The sequence below is a fragment of the Pseudopipra pipra genome, chromosome 5 (genome assembly GCF_036250125.1).
Source record: "Pseudopipra pipra isolate bDixPip1 chromosome 5, bDixPip1.hap1, whole genome shotgun sequence".
Classification (NCBI taxonomy): Eukaryota; Metazoa; Chordata; class Aves; order Passeriformes; family Pipridae; genus Pseudopipra; species Pseudopipra pipra.
Genome location: NC_087553.1, coordinates 22,576,083 through 22,597,992, shown reverse-complemented (window position 1 = coordinate 22,597,992; position 21,910 = coordinate 22,576,083). Strand labels below are relative to the sequence as shown.

The 21,910-nt window shown below is 40.3% G+C and overlaps 1 long non-coding RNA gene across 1 annotated transcript in view; it reads left to right on the top strand.

Moving 5' to 3' along the window:
* Window positions 1-18,646, top strand: part of LOC135414307 (uncharacterized) — a 205,661-nt gene extending 187,015 nt beyond the window's left edge. Inside the window, exon 3 of the long non-coding RNA XR_010430655.1 lies at window positions 17,071-18,646. This is a non-coding gene — a long non-coding RNA (uncharacterized LOC135414307). The remainder of the gene's footprint in view (window positions 1-17,070) is intronic.
* The last annotated feature ends 3,264 nt before the right edge of the window (window positions 18,647-21,910 follow it).

Sequence of the window (21,910 nt, the reverse complement as noted above, 5' to 3'; positions counted from 1 at the left end):
ATAAAATCTCGGATAGAAGAGAACTATGATGAAGGCAATTGTTATTATTCAGTTTTGCAATGAATTATGACATTCTCGTTTTATTTCTTCAAATGTCACTCAGACTTGAGCAGCAACAAAGCTGTTCAGTGCCTTTGTTGAGATGCATAGATGAAAGACTACTGATATATTCAGACTTTGTCTGGCATATCCATAGGAATTTCCCAGGACTTCTTAGAGAGGAGAGATAGGTGTTTTCTGTTCTCACCTCCCATTCCTCAGAGGAACTGGACTAGGCCTCATGCAGTATAAAAGCAGGCTCCAAGGTGATACAGGTGAGTAGTTCCTTCCTACGACTGCTCAGAGCAGCAGGTTGTCAGAGATTGCAGGCCAGAGTGGAGATTGCACAACCTCTCTGGGAAATCTGTTCTGATGCTTAACTGCTCTAACTGTTAACACTTGTTTATCTTACGTCTACTTGTGCACTTTCTTAGTTGGTATCAGGTGGCATATTCAGGGTGACGGGACTGCCAGTTATGTTTGAATGTCAGGACTTAAGTAGTGTTTCCTTCCTCCCCAGATGTGTCCTGTCACTGGGAAGTTACAAGCATACAAGACAGAAGGGTGTTACAGTGAACTGGAGCTGATCAGGACCAGGACACTGAATTCATGGCTTTGTCAATGAGATGCTCCAGTAGTAGACACTGTATCTTGTACAAAAAAAGTGAGAGAAAAGATTATGATGGCCTTGGCCTGTAACAAGCCCTCTTTGAATCTGGCTGCTTTCCATGAAGCTCCTGTGCTGCTCTGGGTCATATTCCTGACCTGTCTCCTCTTGCTCTGTCAGAAAAATGGGGTTTCCCCCTCTCTTTTCTACTCTGCTTTTCTTTTCCAGCTTCTTGACACAAACAATTTTTTAGAAATATCTGATGTCTAATATTTGTCCTCAATGTTTTCAAATCATCTACTGAAACACATTAAATCCATTCAGTTTCAATGGTTGAATGTCGTTTCAAGTTTCTCATTTGGTAATTTGCTACCAGATGCGGAGGAAGGAAAAGGGAGCAGAGTGGAGCAGAGAACTTACACGGTGACACCGTGAACATCCATATAGAGAAAAGTCAGGCTCACCCCAGTACAGTCCTGATGGAATGAGCAGGAACTCTGACAGGAAAACTACAAATTCCTCATGCTTGTGTGATTGTTTGTACACAATCTGCACTTATCCCTTCAACAGCTCGCAGTCTCCAGAAGAAGATTTCAGTTGACTCCCAAATCAACTGTGTTAGATTTAGCTTTGCATATACCACTTTCCTTAGATGACCAAGGCCCTGATTTTTTGAAACAAGCTCTTTTCCATGTGAAATGTTAAAATGACATTTCAGAAATAAAAGGGCTTTTATATATGCATTGTTTTTGCACTTAAGGGTTTAACCGAAGGCTTAATGCTATAATGGCCAGAAAGCTGGAGCCAAGGAAACAGTAAAATTAGGAAAAGTGCATGAGTATGGTAACAGAGTTTATTAAAGTACATGCTACTTGGACTTAATCAGGAAATTCGTTTATTCAGGACATCTCTTGGAGCAAACCTAATTTAAGCCTAATGACATTTAATAGTGATAACTATGGCTTGGTGAGGATGATAATTCCATTTAATTGGGATGCCTCCAGATGATGCAATGGTGTTTCTGTGTGTCTGTGACAACTGCAGGCTGGTTCTGACTGTTTATATACCCAGCAGCAGCCTTCAGTCTCTGTCTAGCTGCCAGGCACCAAAGCAGCCCAAGAAAAAAGGTTTGAAAGTCCTTCACTGCAGCTTGAATTTGGTAAAAAACATATATTCACTTGCTGCCAGAAACGTTATTTGGTCTCTTGGCTTCTGTCTCTCTATGTGCTTCTTCCCAGGAGGGCTGTATTCTTGGTCACCTTCACAGCATCCTCACCTCATGTCCCAGAACCCATCCCATTTCCTGTAAGTTTGCTGCACAGCTTCCTAAAGACTGACATGAATATTGCAATAGCATTTGGTGTCAGATGGAAATTCAGGCTCATCAGGATGAAGGCCATCCATAGGGGTTTCCCAGAGAAGAGACTTCTAAGGCAGATTGCCAGCAGTCTCTGTTTTAGTAAAAGAGACTTTAACCTTCATAGCTCTTTTGGAGCCATTGCTGTTGAATTAACAGCCTCTGTATTTGTCTGTGCTGTCTCTGTAGCACTAGCATTCAGCTTATTACTGCAAAGCTCTTTGGAGTATCTTGAATATAAAAGTGTCCAAGAAAGCCAAATTTCATTCTTTTAAAACTCCTTTCTCAATCCTAAAGGAGTGTGATTGTGAAAAATTGGCCATTTCAGTTCCTTCTGCAGGACTTACTACATCCACAAGCATAACACTTAGATCTTGTCTGCACACAAAAGTGGCATTGATTTAAATAATCAGGTTTAAAATTAATTTAACTGAACTGGTGCAACCTTTTTACATGAACTTCGAGTCAATTTAAATAGAGCCTTTTATCCTTGTTACTCAAGGGTAGAGTCACATAATCACAAGTGATTGAGTTAAAGTGTGTCAAGAAGTTATTGTCTCTTCAGATGAAGGCTACTGTCCTCTCTGCTAGAAATTTCATAACCCACCCCCACTCTGCCTGAGCTGGAATTGAGTCTCTCACCCCACTGCACCCCATGACTTTGCAGGTGTTCTCAGTTCCCTGCACTGCAATTAAAAAGAAAAACTAATGGCCCTTCCACCACTGAATCCTCAGCTTTCTGGCCTCCACAGTGAAGCAGCATCAAAAAGACCAAGGGGAATGTTTCCGCTTCAGGAAGCCTGTACAGCAACAGTAGGAAGAGGAATCTTTAAAAAGAAAATTATAAATCAGAGCAAATTCGTTACTGGTATAAAGAATTGCAGATATCTTGATTACGATGAGCTTTAACTAATTTGTATCAGTAGAGAATTTGATATTGAAAGCTTTGACATAATATTCATGAGGTACACAAAGGGGAGGAAGCCAAGAGAAAAAGACATGCATCCAAAAGTGTATTTGCACATTCTGTGGATGTTTTCTTTCTTCAATACATGGGTGCCTTTTAAGAAGGGGCATAATGCCTATGCTCTTGAATTAAGGGGGGCATAATGCTTATGCTTGGAATTGTCACTGTATATAGTGCAGAACTTCTGCTGAGAGGAAGGAAACACGGGCAGAAGAGTACTGTGACTAGAGAGACATGTGCAGTTGAGTAAAAAAAGAATTTTAATAACACCATGAAAGCTGTTAAGAGTGGTTAAAAAGAATCCCACCTCAAGTGAAACGGATGCTGATATTTCAGTTTTCCACATGTTCAGTTGTATGAGTGAATTAATCTCTCCTGAACATTTCAAAATACTGCATTTTTAAATATATGTGTTAATTTTTCTCATTTTTAAACGAGAATTTACTTTCTATTCCAAAACAGAAAGGTCATCTTGACCTCTTAAATAAAACATTTTAATTGAAAAGAAGCCGACATGTAATGCCAAAGGAAAATGCCAGAGGAACTAGCCTTTTTCTGCAAAGCTTCATTTCGATGAATCAGCATGTTCTGACAAGAATTTATACAAAATATTCCTGTTCTGCTCGAGGCCTGAATACTGGTTCTTTACTGCAGCCTCTACAATGCAGCAGATCATATCCAGCTTGCTGGATGTATTTGGCTGATGGCTAAGTGTGCTCCTAAAAAGGGGAGGCTTACACAACCTTCAATATGGCTGGACATTCATCTGAAATATAAGGGGACATAAGATTTTATTAATACACATAAATATATATACACACATATGCATATGTATACAAGCATCAGTATGGGTATGTATGGATTGATTGGGCTGTCTCTGGATTAGTAGCACAGTCTCTACAGAATAATGGAACTACCTTTGTTTTTTCCTTTAATTTACCTGAACAAAAGGAACACATTCTCACCCCAGGTTAGGAGTCACCAGAACCACCAAAGACTGTCTCTCCCAGCCTCTAAAGAAGAATGTGCTAATACTGAGGAACTTCTCAGAGGATGTGACCTCCCTACACTCAGTAGCTCTGTCAGAGCAATATTTCATTGGTACATTATTATGAACAGAAATGCACACTCAAGCCATTTCTGTTTACTCAGAATAATGTTTACTGAAATATGTTCTGCAGTTTACTGTTCCTTATGGAAGATAATATTGTATATACAAGAGCAAATTGAATATATGTAGTGCAGTAATTGCCATCATGCCCAGCAAGTTGATGTGTTTGAATACTCAAGATAGATAAGGTTTCTCTAAGGATTTACCCCTCAGTACATTCACCAAATTTAATTTCGTATTGTTACTTACAATTTCTTCTATCATATTACTTATAAAAGAAAAAAAATTGCTGTGAATACGTTCTTTGAAAAACTGTTGCACATGCTTCCCACAGCCTCCACCCTTGGGATCTTTGGAAAGCAGTTTTATTTTTCCTTCATGCAGTAATGGGTTTCGTCACTGAAGAGCAATCCAGGGCCATTATTCTAGAATGAGGTTTGCGGGAAGCTGAATGCTGACTATGCAAATCCACACCCCTCATGTACTTTAAGTACCCTGATGTTTTTGCTCAGTATTTGGTAACACAATTAGGTGCTAAAAAATGACCTAGTTACCAGATACTGCTGGGAAGAAGTTTGAAGAGCAGGCAGCATTTAAATGAAGATATGAAGGCGCATCTATGAGAATGGAAAGGCTTAGGGGAAAAAAAAAAGACAGGTTTCTCCTTTTGTGATTCATATGGGATTCTGATACAACATGGCAGGAAGCAGAGACTGAAAAAAAATACAATGAAAAAAATATAGGCAAGCTTGTTTGGGCAAGGGTTGTGTTCTCCTGGTGTGAGAGCATTTGCTATGCACCCACACATACTAATCTCCCCCACCATCATTCATTGTTTCCCTATGGCCCTTCACATACTCCTCCCTCAAAACTCCTCACACTTTGTTTGCATTCCCATTCTATTGCTTCCTTCTTTTCACACAGCCTTCCATCTCTCCATGTTTTCATCCTGGAGCCCCAGTTTTACCCTAGGAGTTAGCACTATGAACAAGTACCTGTTACAGAATGACATCTATTAAATAACTTTTTTTTTTCAATCTGAAAGCTAGCTGATTACAGCACTGTAGATGTCAGTCCATGTAAAGCACAAAATTTAGCAATCCAATAGAAATATTCCAAAATAAGGAAATAGCATACTTAGTATGCATCCTTTCCTTCTGGAGAGAATGGGAGGAGAGCAAACTGCAGGTAACAGGCATACAACACGTCATCTGATGGGCCACCAGGAAGGATTTGTATATTACTGTTCAGAGAGATGAAAGAACTGTATGAACTGGAAAGCAAGGAGGAAGCACCACTTATGCAGTTTTCAGTAGTTTCTATGTCCCTAGTGGTTTGACCCACTGATCTGCACTGCTCCTGCACCACTGCTTCCTTATCAGGTCCTGTTTGAGCCTGCTCCACCCAGAATGTTAAGGAATCATGTGAGCTTCTCTGTCCCGCCCTCTCTTCCTTTCCTGATTCCAGCAAATCCACTTTCATCTTCCCTCTGTTTCTGGCTACTGGCTTTGAAGTCCCGTCTCCCTCCTCCTAAGGCTTTCTGACAGCAAGAAAAGAAGAGAAGCAGGATTTTACAATAAACAGCAAGAGAGTTTTGTGACACTAATCAGCATTTGCAAATGAAGATTAACGAAAGTGCAAATAAGCCTATGTGATAACTTCCCAGTCTGACCTAATCTTAATGAAATCTACAAGATCTATTTATATAAATAAAAATGAATTTCCTTGCTTTCAACATAGTGCAATTTGTGCATGTAGATTACAAGTGACACACACAATTGTTTTGCCTGCATAAGTGCCCCAACTTTAAAGAGCTTACTGACAGCTCCCTGCAAAGTGAAGACATGCAGCTGACAGAGCTGTCGCAACTTTATTCCGCTCCAGCAGGAGGGCTCCCTTGCTTTTCTTTTAAAAATACATTTCATTTAATTCCTTACTTCCCTGAGGACATCAGGCAAGACTGAATGCTGAGAGGAGGGTGATCTCTGTAAGCTGGCCTGATGGCATGCAATGGAATAGAGACAGAGGGAAAATATTATCTGAAGAGCTTTGGGATTCCCCATTGGTGGGAAGTGTGACTTGAACTCACAGTGTTTTACATTTTACCAGCAAGGGATGAACACTCTGCACATGGAAATGTACATTTAAATTAAAAACATTCAAACAGGACACTCTAGCAAAGCTCTGACACACTACAAAGTGTACATGAGGCAGAAGAACCACAAAGGAGGAGCTGGAACCTGAATCAGAAGACATCAGCTCAAGGAAAGATTCAGTTGCCTTGTGCACAAAACACTTCTCAACTCATATGGTGGGAAATTTGCGCACAATAGGTGTCCATCTATCCAAACTAATACATAATAAGGTGAATGGAGAACAAGGGTTCCAAACTGAGGACAAGGAGGTCTCTGAGGACCAGCACATATATGTAACTGCACAATTCTTTACGTCACTTCTTCCACACAGGCACTCCACGGACATATGAAAGTCACACTTCTGTGGTTACTTTATCTCTATTCCACATGTTGTGTTACAACTTCAACTATAGTCCGCTTATCAGAGTCTGGAAATAGTGCTTAAAGTGTTCTTTAAGTTCTACAGAGAAATAAAAAGGCCATTACCCTTTTCTCAGGCATATCACAACTGACAGGTACAAGCATATTAAGTAGGAAAGAAACTGAAGAGTAAATAAGGTAGTTGTAACCTTCCCCAGAAGTTGATTTTGACTGCTGACACCTTAATATCTTATGAACTAGTGAATGGAGGTCGAGGGAGAGAAGATGGTTATAAGAATACCATGGAAGGCAATGATTTCACTGCAGACATTTTAGCATCTTGCCTGCTGTTCTGCCTGCTCATACATGGCAGACTTCTGCTAATATGGTTTGACAATAAACTTTGAGAGCTGTCAAGTGCTGAGATATCTTTGTGTATCTGCATTCATGTTTGCTTACTGTAACCCGTCAGGTAACTTTCCATCCCACAGGTTAAGAAGAAAAGAAGTAGTGCTCGATAGTTTTCTACTTGATATTGCCCTTACATCATTCATGATGGGCTTTCATAGCAAATTAAATTTTGAAGAGTCACAAGCCATTTACCACTGCATTTGCCTACCTTTTATAGACAGCTACTGCTTATTGCTGTGGGCTATCCATCTGTTTCTCTAGAGATCTGCCTGCCATATATTTTTCCCATATCTACATCTGCAATATTTATGTTTACCACTTTTGTGCATTTGTTAATCTAGTTCTATTCCCTCTATCTTTTCTTGTGTATGTGTGTTTATGTAAGGAAGGAGCAGTATGTCGCTGTCTGTCTTAATGAATCGACAAAACCAACTCAGTTACTTGAGATCAGAAACATGAAGAACACATGAAGCCTCAGAAATCATAGGTACACACATAGTGCATTCAAACACTCATTACAGAGACCAACTGTGGCCCTCAAGGGGAACCAAGTGCATAGGCATCATTGTTTTCCCGTGAAAACCTGTTTCAGGGTCTCTGACTCTTGCTCTTGCTCTGAAGGCACCACAGGCCTTAAAGCCTCTGTCAGTAAAGAGAAATGGGAGCATCTGCCTGCCTGCCTGCTCCATGGGAAGGTGGAAGCAAAAGAGTCAGTTGGACAGGGCTACCCAGCAAGGTGTGGAGGATACACTTGGGCTCAGGCCTTTTGGGAGGAATATTTCGTATATCTTTTGCCTGTGGGAATTACAAAGTAAGCAAAAAGCTAATTTTGTTACTGACATCAGCTGCCCCTCAAACTCCAAGGTCAGTCCTAAGACTTGAAGTCAACAGAAGGAACAAAATGAAAACAAGCCACTGGCAAGGACTGAGCTGGTCACTAGCAGCATGAAGAAATCCTCTTTTCACCAGCTGTGATGAACATTGCTATTTCATGTTTATTTGTTGTGATGGCTTTAATCATATGCTGGCTGTTTACAGACATAGTGGAGTTATTAATTCTGCCTAGAGGTGGATAGTACGAAATCAAGGGAAAAGAGAAAATACGAACTCTTTATTCAAATATATCCCATAGCAGAAGATGACATTTATGAGGGGGACTAGAAAAGATGAGGACATGGTCCTTTGAAAGAGAGAAGATAAGTTGTTTGGTTGTACTGGCCTCCTTGAAGAAGAGAATAAGGCAAATCAGTGGGTAGCAGAAAAAAAGGGAGGATACATGAGCTTTCATCTTACTTTTTGGTTGTGTCATTGAGCAGTTTATATGAAGCTATTTAGACCCACACATGGTAACTTCTACACATCTGTTTCCTTGGACACTATGGTTTCCAAGCTATGGATTTGTGATCCCTAAATGAATATAGTTAGTGCCTCTGTTACAGGGAATGTAAGACTTGCTTATACACTTAAAAATAGGCCAGACATCACAGACTACAGATTGAGAGCTACTGCACCGATACATACTAACATGTAATATTCACCATCACTACTTCGTAGAAATAAATGTATGTTAAGCCCCCTCCCTGACATCTCTGAGGAATAAAAAGAAATAATTTAATTCTTGCTTTAAAGATTTCAAGAAATGGAAGGTAGATTTAGAAGACATAGTAAGCAGCTATTTCAGTGCAAACCCAGAAGAAATCTGTTACACGAAAATTGCAAGTTACTGCCTAGGGCACAAGAATCTGACATGTCAGTCTCCAGAAATGAAAACATGCTCCTGAGATTTCAAGTTTTTCCTGAAACATGCGTAGCACGATTTTATCTAGTATTAACACTTTTTTAAACTTAATGTGTAACAGAAATAACCACTTGCCTTGTAAAGAGCATTTGCACTAATTCACTACCATGTTAGTTCTCACTAATTCAGTACTCTGTATGCTGTTTTGTACCCGTTGAAACTAAATGGGATAAAAATATATAACATCAATGTAAAACAAATGATTGACTACTCTGAATAGTGCTTACTGATGATTTCTACACAGAGTATTGGCTATCTTTTCACTCAGAAATTGGTATATAATTCAAAACTTTCAAAACATACCTACACACCAGCAGATTCACAGAACCATTAAGTGGGACAGAAAAGCACAAGTACCTCCTTTTTTCTCACTGAAGAGTAGGAAAAAATACTTCCAATTTGGTGTATTTACAAGCAGTTTTCAACAGCTACACGTTGCTAGATGGAAGCATAAAACTGAATAAGATCAAAAGGGTAATAGTGAATTGGGTAACATCAGACTGGTGACCTGTCACTAGTGGGGTTCCACAGGGCTCCATCTTGGGCCCTGTGCTTTTCAACATCTTCATAAATGATTTGGATGTAGGACTGGAAGGGATACTAAGCAAGTTTGCAGATGACACAAAACTCAGAGGAGCTGTTGACTCCCTCGAAGGCAGGGAGGCCCCGCAGAGAGACCTCGACAAATGAGAGGGCTGGGCAATCACCAACCATGTGAAGTTCAACAAGGGGAAGTGCTGGATTCCGTACCTGAGATGGGGCAACCCTGGATGTTCATACAGATTGGGGAATGAGATGCTGGAAAGCAGTGCCATGGAAAGGGACCTGGGGTCCTGTTCGATGGCAAGTTGAACATGAGTCAGCAGTGCCCTGGCAGCCAGGAGGGCCAACTGTGTCCTGGGGGGCATCAGGCAAAGCATCGCCAGCCGGTTGAGGGAGGGGATTGTCCTGCTCTGCTCTGCACTGGTGTGGCCTCACCTTGAATATTGTGGCAGTTTTGGGCACCACAATATAAGAAAGATATTAAGCTCTTAGAGAGTGTCCAAAGGCGACGAAGATGAAGGGCCTTGAGGGGAAGACATATGAGAAGCTGAGGGCACTTGGTCTGTTCATCCTGGAGGAGACTGAGGGGAGACCTCATTGCAGTCTACAATTTCCTCATGAGGGGAAGAGGAGGGACAGACACTGATCTCTTCTCTGTGGTGGCCAGTGACAGGACCAGAGGGAATGACCTGCAATTGTGTCAGGGGAGGTTTAGGTTGGATATTAGAAAAAGGTTCTTCACCCAGAGGGTGGTTGGGCACTGGAACAGGGTCCCAGGGGAAGTGGTCACAGCACCAAGGCTGACAGAATTCAAGAAGCGTTTGAACAATTCCCTCAGACATATGGTGTGACTCTTGGGGATGGTCTTGTGCAGGGCCAGGAGTTGGACTTGATGATCCTTGTGGTCCCTTCAAATTCAACAGATTCTGTGATTCTGTGAAGATTGATGATGCTTTGCCCTCTATTCAAAATTCACATCAAATGAAAGGCTTTGGAAAACTTCTTTCTGCCTTTCATGTCTTCATCATTTAACTGAAGTTAATGAGGCTTGTTTATATTCTGGACAAGTCAAGAGTTTCTTGTAAAAATTCAAAGAGGAAAAAGTCCTCATGTTTCCCTTTAGGGGGCAAAAAAATTGAAGGTCAAAGTACTTTGGCACAAAACCAAACAATATGATTCACTATCGCTGTTTTTGGCAAGTTGCCTGAGAGTTCTTTTACGACTCTGATCTCTCCAGCTTCTACATAGCAAGTCTGCTATTTGGACCACACTTTTTAGTATCCATTTATCTATTGTCTGTGGTTGTGGAAGTGCGGGAGCAAACTTCTTTTATGAATTAGATGATGATGAAAAGAAATCAATTACATCATGAAATAGCATAGCAGACTACAAAAGCAAAATGCTAGAGAAGTCAGGTTTAGAGGTATTTCATACCTGTCACTCTCCCAGAAGCAGATGTGGGTATCTTATAATTGGAGGTCCCATTTTTCTGATTAAAAAAACCCCAAACTTTTTGCAATACAATTTCTGACCAGCAGTTTCAGCCATTGAGATGTCACCCCCTCATACACAATGATCCATTAATATTTATATTGATATAGGGACAATTTGAAATGTTAATGAGCTGGGATACATGAAACAAGCTTGTGTTTACTTCTGAGGACACCTAGCTTTATGTATTCACATTCTTCTGGTTTGGGGTTTTTTTGAGTGAGGAAGGAGTAAATTTTGCTTTAACACCATCCCAGATATTTTTAAAAAGCTTCTTTGTGTAGCCTTTCCTCTTCAAATTTTCAGTGTACAATCACAAAAGTAAGTGAATAAATTTCCTTTTGTAATCAATTTGTTTTCAGTAAACATCACATGACATTCACATGTGCAGCCTGCAGCATAAAGCTCTGTAATTATCTGACAGCTACTTTTCAGATTTCATTGTGTACTCCTTGCTAAAGCTGCAATCGCTTATCATCACTGCTATGCTGTTTGCTTTGTTCATAGAGTCTTTTAACCCTGGATTTTTTAGCTGGCATCAACAGCAAGCCGGTGATGGTAAAAGATACATCATAATGAAAACCTCCTTTCCTTCATTCCTAAATGTCTCTTGAGTGCTCCCATGGTGAAAAGACTGGGAGACCAACAAGAATCTATGAGAAAGTGATTGTGTGTCTCGGGGCACGGTGGTTTATGGTGCTACCAAAGGGGCCACAGAATTAGAAACTCCATCCAAGGGTGCAAATTGTGTGGAATGGTGATAGTGGCATTAATAGTCCCTATGTATTAAGACTTGATGCTGGCTTGTGAACTAAAAGAACAGCTGGCTGCAAGGAAACCAAAGCTCCCTCTCCAACAGCAATACAGACTGTTGCTGTCTATTCTCATATATTGTGAATACAGAAGCCTATAGTATCAGTGACAAACTCAATAAGCTATTTCAGATCCCATCAGGCGGCTCTGCTGTTTCCACATTTCCAGGGGATAGCTTCCAAGTTCACCAGCCCTCTCCTCTTTTTATGCAGAGTAGGAGGGATGAAGACCTTTTGAATAAATCAAATTTGAAGTTTCTAGGCCAAACCATTCATAAGCTATTGGGTGACAGTAGAGGAAGAATTATTTCAAATTGTTCCAGATATGATTGATGCCAAAAATTTCAAATTCCCTATTTTACAGGCTGCTTCTCTGCTTTTCTCGTAGTGTACCCACAAATAAATTATCACTCTTGTGGAGACTAGACACGTGGCAAGCTTTTCAGAATATGAAGCGAGACAAACTATAAATTCAAAGATATTCTGCCAGTGAGTGCTATGGAAATGCCTTCATACATTACCTAATTAATGGACTTTTACTTTTAAATTAAACTGGCTCATAATAAATAAATTCTGGCTACAGTCTTAATTATCCAGAGGTTACTTCTTCTCACTAATCAAAATCTTGACTGAAGCCCAAGTATTCACAATAGGTCATCATGATCTGAATCAGTGAGTTGTCACAGGTGGGATGCTAAATTGTCCTTCCTTCATTACATTTAATGAAAATGTGTGTGCCGAGGAAATTGCTTTGAATAGAGATGAACAATTAAGAGAACCAAATGTATATAGGGAAGAGGGGAGGGAAAAGCATTCCTGATGAATATGTTGGATGTGTTTAAGCAAGCTTCACATTTCAGAGCAAAATTCCTGTTGCCCTGTTTTCTAGATTGTAACCCCAGAGCAGAAGCAACTCTGCCGAGATATGAACCTTCAGGGAGGGAAGGATAAGAAAGACATTCCCAAGAGAAAAGCAGGAGTAGGAACAGGGAGAAAGAGTTGCAACTGCGAGACAAAGAATTAGAGGACAGGGGACAGCAAATTATTATGCTGAGGGAAGATGTGTGGAAACAATGCTGAAGGGTCACAGAATGATTGCAGTTTCAGCCGCCTGAATTAGGAACATTTTTATTTTACTTTTTTTCCTTACATACACAAAATGCACATAGTCAGTCTGTCTGTGTGACTTTGTATCTCTTCCCCACAATGACTGTTGAACCTGCTGCCTGATTTCAATCTAATTTAATAGTAAGAAAAGAGACATAGAAGGTAATTAAGCTCCTAATTTATAATGAAAATAGCTGTCTAAGAAGAAAAGACTTTGAGAACCATAAATGTGAGAAAAACTGCAAGAGGAGCCAACCTTTTACTGGAGAGTATGGGTCCATGCAGAATGTATCATCGATCAATTCCCCAAATACAGGCAACACTTCAATAAGGACTTATATTCCCCTGGAAACTGCAGCTGAGTACAATACACAAATCCGTATTGTTGACTCTGGTGTTCGCTTCTTTGTTATGATCAATGAAAGCTCAAGTAGTCTCACCAGGTTTTTGAAATTATGTTAATAGAAGGGCCAGATTTTTCAGTGTTGTGGGCCCTGCAGTTAGTGCGTAGCCCAGGAATTCTCCCTGAGACACAGAAATTACTTACCTATTGAATGGGATTACTACTGGCAGTGCACAACTGAGTTCCATACCTGTGTTTAGGACTGTCATAGCAAATATCTACTGAAAAATACAAAACGTGTAGGCAGTAAAATAAGCCCTGGTTTTAAGCTGACTTATCTATGGCTAGATATAAAGGAAATATGAAAAACAAAGTCAGGTATTTCTCTTCATACCTGTACAGATACACTCCCATTAATTCCAATTAAGTTACATTATACATATTTGCAATAAAGCTTGCAATTTTCAGCCAAGTGCTACCTGATGATAACAGATGCAAACCTTGCACTAGTTTGGTTTATGTTGCTGGAAGAGATTTAAGCGCCCTGGATGAGATTCTTAGCTAGTGAAAACCACTGATTCTGTGCTGATTTTCATTAATTACACCTATTAACATTAGCAGAGAAGCTACCTTCTTTTGCTGGTTCTCCGTGTGCTGATGAAGGATTTCATTATCCCTTATCACAGCTCCTAGTATGGGTACAGCCTATTAAATCATATTCAGTTCATACAAAACAAGAAGAAGAAACACACAAACCCACCAGCTGCATTTCTTTCCCTCTGCCCTCTATCCAATTTTACTTTTCATAAAGGAAATAAACTATCAAACCCTGAACAGAGTCAGAGTTTTCTGCAAAGAAAACACTGCTACAAGCACATTGTATGATTGCCAGATAATTCATAAGACTTTCAAGGCCACAAAAGTATATTGGTCCTTTAGCTCCAAAAAACATAGTTCATCATTCTCTCCTTCCTCGATTTACAATGCCCTGAATCCAATTTTTTCCCTCTGTACATTTCAAAATATGCTTGTAATTACTATTCAAGTCCCTTTCCTGTTTCTAGTATATTGTGTCTAGGGTTTCAAAGACATAAGGGAGTTAGATACATGACTCTCTTAGGCTGCTTTGAAACTTCAGCTCATAGCACTTAGAAATTATTTATTATGCAGTGTGTACATACATCCAATATAGGCTCATAAACCATGTTGTTAAACTCAAACATCCATACATGAACTCTCCCTAGATTATATTCATCTATGCATATCATAATTCCAGTGGATTGATCACTCTGATCACTCAAATCCTAATAGATTGATAGAATGTGCTTCACCACATAATACTGGTACAAGATTTTACCATCCTCTGACATAACCAAAATAATCCTGTGATCATAGTCCATTCAGGGTCCTTTACAGCATGTGTGAGAAAAACCTGCAGCATAAGTCCAATGGTGTACTTCTAAATGAACCAAATGAAGAGCAGAAGGATCTTAGAAAAATAAATTAAGAAATTGTGATGGTGAATGATGAAGGGTTATGTAGCAATGAGGAATATGTTGTCAGACATACCATTCATCTTCAGCCATTCCGACTTTTTTGAGCAGTAGAACTTCTGTAAGGAAAGCAGAATAATGTTTTGCTGATCATTAGCTGGACTGTAACAAAATGCATATCAGCCATAACTCTCTTCTATAGATGCTTTTTGTATGAGAATAATGCAAATTATCCTCATTACAATCAGATGGGATGGTTGTTAATATCTTTGCATAATTAGAAGCTATTTTCCTTAAATGCAGTTTATGCATGAACTTTACAAGGAGATTTATCTACTGGGGTAACACTGAGTCGTTTTCGTCTAGGACACACTGAAGGTTACACAACTCACCATTTTAATTTAGTTTTAAAGATAAACCAACTCACACCCAAATATGGTAAGAATTTTGGCCCCAATCCAGGTATGTACTGAGGGCACTTTGCTAAATCCAAGTGAATGAATCGTCCCAAGGACAAACACGCCAAAATGAATTTCAAAGCCATAAATGATCAGCACCTAGCAGGAATTATGCCCCTTCACTGCAATATCGAAGTGCTTCCTGTGCAATTGAGTTTGCATAACTAGGTGTCAGATGGAGGCATTTTCTTACTTTGCAGATAAGCCCCTTTTGCCTTCAGAATAAATAACTTTTAGGACTAACTATGAAGAATAAGAACTTACTGGTAAGAGAGCATTTTAAGAAATTTGATCCAACCTTGGTTAAAATGTTCCTGTGCCATGTATCATGTCCACTCTGGTCCCAGCAAAGCCAGTGACACTAAAATATTTTCAAGGATCTCTCTATAACTTACTGCCCCTTTTCTGCATCCAAACAAGACCTCGGATCAGAATTTGCACATGCTGATTCTCTGCCTCTCTTGGCTATTAATTTTTGAGCAGAAGAGCACAGTTCTGCCTTGGACCCTGGAAATGCCAAGACCAAGGAGTAGGTCTGCACACAAATAGGTGTGTCAACTTCAGTGATGCTTCTAAACATAAGACAGGAGGGTAGCAAAGCTTTTGGATTGAAATGGGTGATGAGGGTTTAGCATAAAAGAACAAATCTCTTAGCACAGGCTAGATGGAAAGAACTTTTCAAGACAATGTATGCTCTGCATGGAAAGCCCATTAGTGACAACAGACAAGGCTGAGGAGAAATTCCAATTGCCCCTACTACTGGTCTTAAATTCAGAAATCATAATTGCTCAGCCATACTAGCAAGTCCCTTCAGAGCTAGAACTGTGAGGAGCAAGCTAGAACAAGAAGAGTGTGTTTTTAATTGGTTTTGCATCAGTTTGCATCAGGTGGTGGTGTTTTTTTCTTTTTCTTACAAATGGCTTCAGTTTTCCATCGGACTGTAGTTATCGCTATTAGATCCTTTCACAGCTTGTGCCTAAGTACTTTTAAGGACAAAAGAATGCCTACCATAAGGCAAGAAGATAAAACAAAATGGTGTTCACTGGTCTATAAAATAACAAAAAGGGCTTGAAATAGGGCTTGAGATCTCATGTGAAAGCATCTACCTAAACTATGAACCCTGTAATGAAGTTCTTGATAAGGGTGACCGTAAAGGAGGGCTAGTCTGTTCACTTCCCACACAGTGCCTCAGGTGGGTGAAGGAGCTGCTGTGCATAAGTACCAAATGCTATTTGAAATGTGACAACTGACCGTTTCTGGGAAATGGTGCCAACTTGAGCCCCAGAGGAAGAGGTTTCCCTTTGTAATGGACCAGGAACAGGCAAAGAATTTGAAAAAGATAAGAACAATAGGGAAATCACTGCAATTAAGAAGGTCATACTGCTTCAGGATTGTAGAGAGAAGGGAATATTAATTCAGAGAAAATTAGCTGAAGGGGTGTGGGTGCCTGCTGTGAGATCCTGAACATAGTATCTGGCCCAGGAATGATTGGCTGAAGATGTGAGGGCAGGTTTTATGACACTGGTTTCCTATTTTCTTGAGCTCACTGATGCCCTTAGATTTGGCAGCACAGCAGCAAGTAGAATGTGTGCTGCTTTCATTTCAAGGAACGAGAAATTTTGCCACTGCCTGTCTGCTGCTCAAGGGAGGTAGACTTTGTCACTGGCAATTTCCCCACAAGGGAAAATTGTGATGGGGGGATTTCTGCCACAGGGATAATGCCATACCCTATCCCTTCATCTGCCAGGATGCTGGTTGGGATGAGACATTTCTGGGTAGTAAGAGGCTCCAATGATACGACAGGACCATTGAAAGTGCTAGGAGCTCCTGCCTTTCCTTTAAGCTCTTGAAGCCACAAAGAAGGCCCCCAGAGGTGAGAAAGGAAAAGATCCCTCTCACAGAGTTCACAAAGTGTGGTTTTCCCAGTGGCCCTAAAGGGAAGTTTGAACTGGAGCATTAATTGCCAGAGCTGAGAGTGGCTAAGATAAAGAAAGAAGTGACACTGTATATTAAAACCTGTCTTTTTGTATCTCTCTAGGCATAATGTGACTTGACATCACATCACCATCCAGCAGAGCATCCAGAGATGGCAATGGACATAGCTTGTGCAAGCACTTGGAGACGCTGAAACCCCTAAGTACCTCGGGGACTCAGCAAGCCAAGGGAGAACTCAAGTTCCCAGCACAAATGTTGCTCACAGCTGAAGTGACATGAAGAGGCTGCCTTCTGGGGATGTCATGCAGGGTCATGAGGTGTCACTCACACAGAAATCAAGAGGCCTTGAAAAACCTTCCTGCTGGGACCAAAAGCATTGGATGAAACTCAAACCCTTTAGGAGTCAGACACAGCCTTTTGGGACATAAGTCATTTGGAGGTGCTGGCAGCTGCTGAGGTACCTGTGGTACAGCAGAAAATGAGGTTGGGGCTAGACAACATGGGCATGCATGCCAGGGTTCCTGTCACTGCTTCAAGACCTGCCACCATACCTCCAATCCACCTGATCCTGGTGGGACATCAGGCAGCCTTGCTCACTCGCCTCCTTATCTCACAGAGGGCACTGCAGGTGTCACAAAGTCCCCTCAAAAGAGGGAAAAAAAATATTTTGTTCCAGACTTGAGAATGGGTAAGGAAACAGGAGGATTACACTTTTGTGTGTTTATATCTCAGCACTGTACATGTGTAATTGGTCTGCCCTGTGAGGTACAGTGCATGGTTGTAGCTTTCATGTGTCTGCAAAAATGGACAATTTTATAATGGATATTAAAGGGAGAAACTGTACAGCTTGTGTTGTTTAAACTAGATCAGTACTGAAGCAGTCTATTGTTTTATTTAATGACATGTAATTAATTGCCAATCAGTCAACTATATATTCAGGATCAATATGAGCAATACAATGAATAAATAAGATCCAAACACTTAAAAATATTACTGCACAAACCAGATTTTGCAACATCCTTTTACAAGTAGTCCAAATTTTCAAACTACACATTCACATATAGGATCCCAAATCACACATGAAAGTTTCCCTTTTCCTTTGGGACCTGCAAGTGCTTGAGTGTTTAGGTGTACCCTTATCTCTCCCTGCAACCCACTAATGCCCGTGTGAAAGCCCCCCATGAGGCCACACACCTATGCACCCCTATGTACCAGACTGCTCCATGGGTGCTGTGAGGATACAGCTCTCTCTGGCATGGGATGAGGTTACAATGCTACTGGGACAACTCCTTGCAGAGTCAAAGTTGTTGCGCTATCAACTACATCCTGTATTAGCTATTTTGGTATGGTGAATACGTAAAGTGATTTAATGTGCTTTACTTGCTAACTTGTTCCTTTTAACGAGTTAACAAGTGTTTGCACTTAGTTTTTTTGCAGGTTCAATTGTAAAATTCAATAGGGAAAAGCTCCTTGTCTAACTCATGTTTGTGGTCTTGTCTCTGGCTAAGAGTGCAGTGTGCATGTGAGGGGAAGAATTCATGTGGGATAGAAACAGCATTTTTCTTTTACAGTAGAAAGGGTATTCTCTAAATCATATCTGTATTTTCAGTGCCTGAAAGAAAAGATGCTTCTTTCTGTTGCAATTCTTTCATATGAATACAAATGATTAATTCCTCAAAAGCTCCGTACCTGTTTTTCTTGAATGTGACTTTAATAAAATGATATTTTCCTTCAAGTGGGTTGTTTAATCTTTAGTGGGAAATTGAATGGATGTGATATAGAAAACAGTAAGGTAATGATTTTAACATAGACCCATCAAACCAGTTATTGCCCTGAGATGTTATAAAATATGAAAATAGACCGACTGTGTAATGATTATATGTAATGTCCTCTTACTGTAACTGTTAAAGTTCCTGTGACTCAAAATTACACTTGTATTTACCTATGGTCTTCCTCTCTGACTCAAGAAAGCAAATATATGCATGCTTACAGCAAAGCAGGCACTCAAAAAGCCCCAAACAGGGAAGTTTTACAAACAGGAGAAAAAGGGAAGGGGCTCTAGTGAAAATAAGGAAAAAGCACTGGTGGCATATGACAGACTTCAGGTGAAACATGGTGTTCCTACTTCCAGGACTTGCTCTACAACCAAGTCCCACAACAAAGTCTAGTTTCACACATACATAATGCCAGACAAAGTGGGAATAAGCACAGTTAGAAGTGCTGTGTCTCCTGAGGCATTAGGCCAAAGCCACCTCTTAGCTATTCAAGGGGATCATTACAGATGCAGCTCATGGAGTGGTGTTCTGCTGCTTATGGTGCTCCTCTATGCCCAGGGGCTGAGGGATGTGTTGAATAGGCTTGCAATAGGCATCTCTGAAAGCCAAGATGCAATCACTTTGTGAAATTAAAGCTAATTTCCTCCACTGTTAAAGACAATGTACATGATCACTGCCACCAAGTGATTATATTTAAAGTCAAGGGATGCAGAGGGAATGCCAATTCTTTTGGTCTGTATTCAGTCACAGCTGCGAGGGATTAAGGGTTGTTTAAAAATCTCTTAAATGCCTGCCAAAAGTTGCCAATCATTAGAACCAATAGGTGCTTATCATTCCAGGCATTGTTCAAGATATTGGAAATTACACAGCCGCAGATGACCACATTCTTCACACAAAAAGAGTGTGTGGGAAGTTCAGGAGAAAGGATGTGAGCTCCTTCCATTCACTTTCAGTATGTCAGTTGCTGGAAGCCTTTCTATCTGCATCTTCAAGCATCTCCACAAAAGCAAATATCAACCCAAACCATTCAGTTGCTAGACCCAGCAAGCCTGCCAAGCCTGAGAGTTTAATCTGGAGAAACTTACAGAGAAAGTGAAGAATAGACTTAGTGTTCCTTTCTCTTCACTTCCATATATGTGTATGTGTATGTGTCTATGTATTGGGCGGCAGGGCTTCATATTTCTTCAGAACCCGTTTTCCAATATGTGTAATTTTCAAGAAGACTATCAGTTTTCTTTGTCAAAGTACATTTCATCGGTAAAAATTAAATTACATCTTCTCAGCAAGATGAAGTGAGAATTGGTAGTTTTGCAAAGTAGATTAGCTAAGTGAAGGTACACGGCACTGGAGTAACCGACAACGATCGGTAGAGATTGCAAGGTCCACGTGAAGTCAAAAAGCAGATTTCAGGATTCAAAAGAGTTTCCGTTTCACCCCTCTCTTTTCACTTGGTTAGCCCTTTCCATTGGAATGGATTTTGAGGTGAAGATGCTATTCCACTGCGTTGTTAGCCAACAGGTGTGTTTGTGAGAACATTTGAGGAAAATCCGTTCAATTTCTGTGCTCCGGGAGAAGAGCCCTATTCACTCATCTCACGGGGTTTTGTGGCACTTCTTGCAGCAGGATGAAGAGAACTCCCCTCAGTATGAAAAGAAAATCATCACAGTTTCTTTCCCTCCCTACACACAGATAATTAAAAAGCTCCTAAATCTGCAGCTCGTGGTGTCTGTTGTGAGATTGCATAAGGTGCGCGTCCATGTTCAGCCTGCAGAGAATGGGCTAGATAAGGAAGTGTGAAAGACTTAAATGTCACTCACAGTCAATCAGCATCAACCAGGAATTTCAACAGACCTAATCGACCTTTTGTGACACCACAATGAATATATGCTCTGCCCAAAATAGCTGCCTCTGGGACAATTTGCATGAAAGATATGCATGCATTCACATCAAACTGAGCAGCTTCAGATGGAGAAGCTTAAAAGCTCAAGTGGTGAAACTTTTAATAACTCGTTTCAGCTCCCTGCCCCCAACTTTCCATTAATATTCCCACATTCTCTCCCCTTTAAATAGGAACACTAAGTGCAGATAAATAAAACATTAGGTTGATAAAATTACTTATATTGTGACAGCAGCTGGAGGCCCTGATAAATACCTCGTGATTCTAGGTCCTGTATGAATGGGCAGCGCAGAGACAGTGCTGGCTTCAGAGACAGAAACCTGTGGTTTCTGACAAGATGCAAGCTGACAGGGAGGGAGGTGAGGGAAGATAGAAGAGAACAGGAAGTTGTATTTGCTTCAATTAGTAAACATGGAACACTTCAGGAGTTTTCACTTTATGTTCTTTATTTGTATAATTAGACATAAGCTATTATTTATTGTACTATATATTGCAATTGAAGGTCCCTTGAGCATGTTTGGTGTTATTAAAAATGACTTTTCAGAACTACAGTGGGGGAGTCAGAAGCTTGATACTACTTTGGACTCCTATTTGTTATTTGTCAAGCGGGGAAGCTTATAAGCATGTCTGTTCAGAAAGGCTATTAACATAAACTTTGGACTGTGTTTTTAATTATCCAAGCAGAATCTGCATAAACAAGCTGGACAGTCAGTGAAAGAATTGTCACAGTAATGATGGGTCACACCATTACAACAAAAGGCACAGTTGCAAGTGTTCCAGGATGCTGGGAGCATGAAGTCAGAGCTGGTCACAGAGTCTGACAAACTGTGTATGTAACCCCAGATTCTGTTGGAAAACACATAGAGAAAAGAGAACATTTGATTTTTTTTATGCAGCTTAGTGCTCCTGGATGGAGAATTCCAGTCTTTGTGATCTCTCTTAACTACAGAAGTTGCATGAGGAGCCTTCCAATATAGTCACTGAGAAAAGTGTATATAGGCTGGTGGTTGGAGCAGAGGAGAAAATATTTGTCTCTTTGTGTAAGAGAGGCATTTCAACAGGGAAACTAAGTGAAGTTATATATTATAATAAATGGTACATGACAATTACTATTCCTACTTGTCCAAGATTAACTTGTAAATAAACTTGCATCAATCTTTGGCCTGCTTTCTTAAATAAAAGAAATCTATGATCACTCTGTCAGTCCCTTCATACCCCAGAATTTCAGAGCCATTTTCTCTAAATGCATATAACTTTGAAAGAGAGGCTTC